Source organism: Balaenoptera physalus (genome assembly GCF_965194825.1).
Source record: "Balaenoptera physalus genome assembly, chromosome: 4".
NCBI lineage: Eukaryota > Metazoa > Chordata > Mammalia > Artiodactyla > Balaenopteridae > Balaenoptera > Balaenoptera physalus.
In genome coordinates this window covers 56,522,924-56,531,394 of record NC_138891.1, presented here as the reverse complement: position 1 = coordinate 56,531,394, position 8,471 = coordinate 56,522,924, and the positions used below count along the sequence as shown (strand labels likewise).

At 37.6% G+C, this 8,471-nt stretch overlaps 1 long non-coding RNA gene across 1 annotated transcript in view; it reads left to right on the top strand.

Moving 5' to 3' along the window:
• Positions 1 to 252: 252 nt before the first annotated feature.
• LOC309659381 overlaps positions 253 to 8,471 on the top strand; it is a 666,865-nt gene continuing 658,646 nt past the window's right edge. Inside the window, exon 1 of the long non-coding RNA XR_014262763.1 lies at positions 253 to 2,578. This is a non-coding gene — a long non-coding RNA (uncharacterized lncRNA). The remainder of the gene's footprint in view (positions 2,579 to 8,471) is intronic.

Genomic DNA, 8,471 nt, shown 5'->3' with positions numbered 1-8,471 from the left:
TAACCCAGAAAATTCCCCCAGAGCCCCTGAAGCATACTGGGACCTTGCAATCATACCTCCTGAGATGTGGTATCATATTCTAATGAAGTTCTTTAAGTATACTGCCTAGAGTCATTAGGCTTTCAACAAACCAGATTCATCAAATTCTGCTTAAAGAAGAATACTATGATGTGGTGAATATCTGCAATGTGTAAATCACTGTCCTAAGTGAGCTTAAGGTCACAAAGAAACTTAAAAATATCTTGTGCTCAGAAAGAGCATATTCTGTTGTTAATATAGAACAACAGTAGTGCATATGTGTGTACACCTGCTTGTGCTATGGGGAGATACTACACAAGGTACTTTACAGTTCTTATTTTTCCTTTCCTTTCCAACAGCCCTTCTCAGCCTAATTATAGAAAACTAATGCTCATCTAAGTTAAGAAATGTGCGCGGTTGTGAGGTTGAGATTGGACTCAACTCTGTGCATCCTCAAAGCCCATGTTCTTCACACTGTCATATGCTTTCACTGCCTCATGCTGCCTCCCCATATCTAGTTAGGAAATAAAACATGTGCACATGACAATGTGACCAGTACAAGAAGACAGGAACCCCATGCTCATAACCAGGGTAGGAGATGCAGAAAACAAAAATATCCCAGTGATCCACAGTAGAGTGATTCCCTGAAATGGGGTAGTTATGGACCCCTCTATGTATGAGGTGGGGCTTGAATTAGTCCCTACAGGAGGGAATATGCTTGGACACTAGAGAAAAGTGTGCAGAGCCCTCTTAGGTAATGGAGGTTGCTGGAAATGTTGTGATGAGATAGTGGCTCCTAGGAATTGTGTCAATCTCACAGTTAATTATTTATGGGTTTAGCCAGGGCGGGGCCACCGGTCACTTTTATGGGGCCAAAAAAGCCAACTGCCAATGGATTTATTTAATGATCTGCCCGAGTAGCCTGGGAGATTAGGGCAGGCTGCTGAAACCCACACAGACCTTTAGTTCTTGTCTGCAAAGCTAATTAGGCTCTTCACAGCAAATTAAAATTTTCATTTCCCTATACACCCTATTTCATATTAGACAAGTGAGAGTATTTAAATAATTGCAATTTCAATATCTCGGAGTACTTCAGGACTAAAGCTCACTGCATGTTTTCAGTCCTTGCTTTTCTCCTAAGAACAATATAAAGATTCAATTTATTAAGATCTTCATCAAGTCAAATACTTGGCTTTGAAGAAATGGTAGATTTGCTTGAAAATAACAGACAGGGTTTGCTGCTTCAATTGTAGATCTCAGTGGGTATATGTGGCATAAACTCCTCTGTGAGTACTGCTTTAGGATGAACTGTTATGTAGATAGTTCAAGGTGGATCTAAGCAGGGGAACTGTGCTCTGAATAGATTCATTTTTTTCCCCCTTTTGAGACACACAAACCTTTAAGAGAATATTTTTGATAAAATCCTTGTGTTAATGAGCAGTGACCTAAATATTAGGTCCCTGACAATTGACACATATGGGATTTATTTTATGAAGAAAGGTGTTGAGGCTCTGCATAAAGTAGGTGGTAATCAAACATTAAACCATTGGTGTAAAACCCACAGTGTAAGGCATGAATATTCAGCTTCTTGGTTTTGGATTGCACAAAGCCTGGGATGTAGCAGGGGCTCATCAAATGTTAGATTCTCAAGTGTATATTCTTTGCACCACTTACTTGCCAATTAATCATTGGCTGTCTTGTGCCCTTGTTGATCCTGTCTTATTGTGTTTTGTTGAAGCAGTATTGCAAAGTGGTTAATGTATGCCTGCTTAGAATTCTGACTTTAACTTTTATGTGCTGTGTGATTTATATAACCTTTCTACATCCCATTTTTCTTATTTATTTTTTCCAGCTTTATTGAGATATTATTTTCCCATAACATTTGTAAGTTTAAGGTGTACAATGTGATGATTTGATATGTATATATATCATGAAATGATTCCTACAATAAAGTTGGTTAACACCTCCATCCCTTTATATAATTACCAGTTTTTTTGTGTGTAGTGATAGCATTTAAGATCTACTTTCTCAGCAACTTTTGGGTACATAATATAGTATTGTTAACTATAGTCACCATTCTACACATTAGATCTCAGAACTTATTTGTCTTATAGGTGGAACTTTGTACCCTTTGGCCAACAACTCCCCATTTCCATCACCCTCTATCCTCTGGCAACCACCATTCTACTCTCAGTTTCTGTGAATTTGGCATTTTTAGATTCCACATATGAATGAGAACATATACTATTTGTATTTCACTGTCTGAGTTACTTCACTTAGCATAATGCCCTCAAGGTCCATCCATGTTGTTGCAAAAGGTAGGATATCCTTCTTTTTTGTGGCTGAATAATATTCCATTGTACAGGAATAAAGATGCAGATGTAGAGAATAGACTTGAGGACACGGGGAGGGGGAAGGGTAAGCTGGGATGAAGTGAGAGAGTGGCATGGACATATATACACTACCAAATGTAAAATAGATAGCTAGTGGGAATCAGCTGCATTGCATGGGGAGATCAGCTTGGTGCTATGTGACCACCTAGAGGGGTGGGATAGGGAGGGTGGGAGGGAGATGCAAGAGGGAGGGGATATGGGGATATATGTATACATATAGCTGACTCACTTTGTTATACAGCAGAAACTAACACAGCATTGTAAAGCAATTATACTCCAATAAAGATGTTAAAAAAATATTCTATTGTACATATACACCACATTTTCTTTATTTGTTCATCTATCAGTGGACACTTAGGCTGTTTTCATGTCTTGGCTGTTGTGAATAATGCTGCAGTGAACATGGAGGTGCAGATATCTCTCTGATACAGTGATTTTTATTTCCTTTGGATGTATACCCAGAAGTGGGCTTGCTGGTTCATATAGTAGTTCTGTTTTTAATTTTTTAAGGAACCTCCATACTGTTTTCTATAGTGGCTGCTACAATTTATGTTCCCACAGACAGTGTACAAGAGTTCTTGTCCTCCACATTCTTGCCAATACTTGTAATCTCTTGTTTTTCTGATAGTAGCCGTTCTAACAGTTGTGAAGTGATATATCTTTGTGGTTTTAATATGCATTTCCCTGATTATCAGTGATGTTGAGCATCTTTTCATATACCTGTTGGCAATTTGCATGTATTTTTTGGAAAAATATCTATTCAAGTCCTCTGCCCATTTTTTAATCATTGTTTTTTAAAATTTTGAGTTGTATGCATTCCATATGTGTTTTGAATATTAGCTCCTTATCAGACAAATTGATTGCAAATATTTCCTCCCATTGTGTAGTCTTTTCATTTTTCTGATTTTTCTCTTTTGCTGTGCAGAAGCTTTTTAGTTTGATGTAATCTCACTTGTTTATTTTTGCTTTGTTGCCTGTGCTTTTGATGTCATATACAAAGATTTGTTATCAAGATCAATGTCAAAGAGCTTTATCCCTATATTTTTTTCTAATGATTTTTCAGTTTTGGCTTTTACACTCTTCTTTAATCCATTTTGAGTTAATTTTCTGTGTACAGTATAAGGATCCAGTTTCATTCGTTTGTATGTGAATATTGAGTTTTTCCAGCACCACTTATTGAAGACACTATTCTTTATCCATTGCATGTTCTTGGCTTCCTTGTTAAATATTAGTTGGCCATCCATGCATGGGTTTATTTCTGGGCTCTCTATTCTGTCCCATTGGTCTATGTGTCTGTTTTTTATGCAAATATCATACTGCTTTGATTACTGTAGCTTTGTAGTAAAGTTTGAAATCCGGAAGTGTGATTCCTCTAGCTTCATTCATCTTTCTCAAGGTTGCTTGGGTTATTTGGGTCTTTTGTGACTCCATGTGAATTTTAAGGTTGTCTTTTCTATTTTTGTGAAAAAGGCCGCTGGAATTTTGATAGCAATTGCATTGAATCTGTAGATGGCTTTGGGTAGCACGGTCATTTTAATTATACTAATTCCTCTAATCCATGGACACAGGATACCTTTCCATTCATCTTCTTCAGTTTCTTTCATGAATGTCTTGTAATTTTCAGTGTGTATATGGTTCACCAACTTGGTTAAATTTATTCCCAAGAATTTAAATTTTTGATACTATTGCAAATGGGATTGTTTCCTTCTTTTTCAAACAGTTCATTGTTAGTATATAGAAACACAACTGATTTTTGTATCCTGCAATTTTACTGAATTCATTTGTTCTAATAGTATTTTGGTGGTATCTTTAGCAATTTCTGAATATAAGATTATATCACATTCAGAGACAGTATTACCTCTTCCTTTCTGACTGGGATGCCTTTTTGTTGCATTTTCTTTCCTAATTGATCTGGCTTGGACTTGCAGTGCTCTATTGAATAGAAGTGTGAGAGTGAACACCTTTGTCTTGCTCCTGGTCTTAGTGGGAAAGTTTTCAGTCTTTCACCATTTGGTATGATGTTAGCTGTGAGTTTAAGCTTCATTTTTTCTTATTTATAAAATGGATTTAATAATAGCTTTTACTTTATAAGGTTATTGTGTCAATTAAATAACTCAGTACATCTAAAGTCATGCAAAAATGGCTGGTGTATAGTGAATAGTCAATAAATGTTAATTTTCTTTAGTAATACTTCATATAAAAAAGTGATAGTCTTGTTTCTTTAACCAGTTTGTAAGTTTATTGACTATGGGAATTGTGCCTTATTTAATCTGGTATTCTTTATAGTTTCTGGCATAATAGTCAAACAATTTATTTTTAGAACATTTATGTATTATATATAAATATATATGTAATATATATATTTTAAATTGTGCATGGTAAATTGAACACATATATTTGGAGATCTTTTTTTTCATTTGCATGAGAAATTTGTCATTGAATATGAGCTCCTGTGTGAGGAGAATATGATAGGTCTCCTTCAAACTCATGAATCCAGTGGGACTTCATGGTAAGTTGGCCCCCTAACCTTAGGCTAATATAATAATTTTTGACTTTAGAGTTCTTTTATATCTGTTTTAGTTCTTGCCCATTTGGTGAATAAAAGAATGCCTGTATGGTCTGTACGTGGTTCAGTAGTGGTGTTCAGATACAACACAAACATTTTGGAAATTTTAAACAAAGATATATTTTATTGTCTTTTCTGAGCATCTGGGAATTTTCTAAAGGAGAAGACATCGGTATGTAGCAATGTGCTACTTTGTGAATAAAATGAGACGTGCAAGTAGCAGAGGGCAACTTTTATGTGCTTAGGACCAAATGTAGTTAAGATTAATGGCCCAGAGAAAGCAAAACTACAGGGAATAATGCAGGTTTGATAAAAAATCATTGCACGTATTTCTCCAGAATACTATGAGCATGACTCAACTTTCTGACTCCAGCCTTCCTTTGAGATAAAATAACCACCTTGACAAGAAATATCTGGGTTCTTCTCCACTCTACCAACCACATTTTGTCAGTGTGAGTGAGGTTACAAGACACAGGTTTATGGTCTTAGACAGTGGGATCAAGAGTGCATCATGGGGTTAAGAAAGCACAGCAAACTACATGTTATAACTAAAATATAGATACAGGCAATATGTGTTCACTTTAAAAAATTCAAAGAAAATTATTTCTCCCTCACCTCCTTCATCCTTTTCTTTCTTTTCTTGCTGCTTTCCTTCTCGTCCTATTCTAGATTTTTTTTTTTTTAACTTTTTATTTGTACTGGGAGTCTGTTAAATTTCCATAGCTGGAACGGACCTTGAAAATCATCCAGTTAATTTTCCTCGGATCAATAAGGAAACAGACCCAGAAAAACATAGCCACTTGTTCATGATCTTACATTTAACTTGTCTCAGAATAACGCTGAGAAGTTTCATCTTTTGTCTCCGGTTTTCATTTTCCTCTCTTTGTTGTTCATTTTGGTAGCCAAGTGGTCCAGAGAATCAATTAAACACTGAATCCCTTTCAGAGAACATTCTCAACTGGTTTGCCTGGTGTATGTTTTCTTTCTTGTCTCTATTCTTATGACTAATACCTTTGAGGATCCCCTGAGTCTGTGGGCTCGTATTTTCCTGGCTTATTCCTAGCTCCTTATCTGACTTGCACTGTGGCCTCTGCAGAGTAAGCCTCTTCGCTTGCTGGGCCTGTTTCAGGAGTCAGTCAGGTGGTAAGAACTTCCATGGTTACAGGGATGTAATGGTCTCTTAGTTACTTCTGGTGCTGCAGTAGAGAGGAAGGGAATAATAAAAGCTGAGGTGAAAGCACTAAAATATTTATGTTCAGATTTTCGCTTCATTTGTTGGTGCTACCACTTTCACTTCAAGTCCTTGGACTCAAAATACTATTTCTGACACTCATGTGTCATTATGTAAACACCAAAAATGCTGCTTTCACAGTGACTTCAAGTCAACAAGTAGGTGACAGTATGCAAGAAAAAGCAAAATTAATTAACAGATTATTTATCTGCCACATATTTGCACAAATTGGATCCCTGTAAGTTCAAATGCTTTGTTACATTCTCAAAGGAGCACTCAGGATATTGGAATTTTGTCTCTGTCCCCCTAAATCCAGTCTCCTTCATGAAACTTCCTTGACCACGCCATGTCAACATGATTTCTTCCCTTTCTTGAACCTGTTCCTTTTAGAGCTCTTGGATCCTCTGTGTAAATCATCTCAGATTGACAGAATCACTTTATGTGATCACATTTTTCCCCAAACTAGTCTCATTTAAGGATGTCCTTAAGGATGGTGTCCTTAAGAATGGTGTCATCAAAGCACCTAGCACAGTGCTTTGCATATGGTGGGTGCTTGATATACATATAAAGGGTATGGACTTTACAAGTCACTTAAGCATGTCAAAATACCTTATTTCTTTATTTTCATGTAACTGAAGTTAATATCTGTGTTAATGGCTATTTGGTCTCGTGGCAGAAACTTAATCTTACACAACTCAGATTAATGTCAGTCACTCCTGGGTTTTCTCAGTCAACTCAACCCCACTCTCCCACCCCTGAGAAGATGGAGACTTGAGGGAGCAACTTATGTAGTGCTACCCTCTTGATAAGAAATTGTGGTATCTGGTCTTCATTTGTTAGCACCTGTCTTTGCTGGCATCTGCTGCTAATGTACAGCACTTGGTTGTCTTAGTGTTAATCCAAACTGGTAGCCCCTGAAGACTGGGAACCCAGTTAATATCAAAATCACATGGTCCATGTCACATCAACATCCATGGTGCCTTATGGAGACAACAAAACCCTTATGGAACCCCTATGTTCAAGAGCATATTCACTCGACTCTTGCAACTGTGGGAAAATTTTAGTTCCTTTTTGGGGATGCCTGAGGTTCCCTGTGAAGCTAGTACAGACTCACCTTCACAGAACCCTATGTAACCATCTACACTCTTCTATGCTGTGGGGTAGTACCATAGGAAATTAAATAGGACTTGGTGTCCTTTTGGCGCTCCAGATCTCCTATTCTATACCATGCATGGTGCTATGAGGAATTCCATAGAGCTTGGGGTCCTCCAAGAGTTCCAGATCTTCTATCCTGTGCTATGGTGTTATGAAGAACTCTGTAGGGCTGAGGGTCCTTTAGGAGTGCACATCCAGTGGGCTGTGCTACCATATTTACTATATTCCTGTCATACATACCATGCAGGTGATGGGTATTCTTTTTGAGGCTTTCCACTCCCATATATCAGGCCTGAGTGTATCTTTTTAATATACTATGTTGAACTCTCTTCTGTCCTTAACTAACTCACTGCATCTACCCAGCTTAGAGTTTTCGCTCAATGGTGGATGTTTGGGTGATAAAGAGTAGGAGTGAGGTGAGAGATTGACTCCCTTCTCAAGGGCTGTAGCTGTCCAGATGTATTTGTGGAGGGTAAGCATAAGTTGGTTGCAGAGACAACTCCATCCTTACCCATGCTGATTCCACATTGTGTTATGTATTACATGTTGTACTATATATTACATATTGATTAATCTCCCACCATAATATTGATTATGTATAGTAAATTAACATTCAGTCATTTTGAAAAAAATATTTACTGAGCATACACTATATGCTAAGCCCTGTTCTAGGAGCAGGGAAGATACAAAATAAGCATTGTTTATGGCCTCTAGAACTGAGTCTGGAAAGAGGTCAGTTACATTATAATGGAGCAAGTACTATTATAAAGAGATTATATTGTACTATGGAAGCACAAGGGAGGAAGGGACTATTTAGGGATGTCAATAAAGGCTTCACACATTTGTCCGTGAGTCGTAAAATACATAAATGATATTTACAGGAGGTTTGAAGGTTTTCAGGGCTGATCAAGGAAAAAGAGATGACCACAAGGTGGCAGTACCACAGAAAAGTATTCAGGCAATGCTTGGACAGGTTTGCATCAGCGGAAGTTGCTCACAGGAGGAGTCCATCAGAGGCTATAGCACAGCGGTGGTGGGGTCCTGGAGGTGGTGGGTGAGTTAGAGGGGAATAGGGTGGGTGGGTGTAAGAGGGAGTGGGATGGTGGCA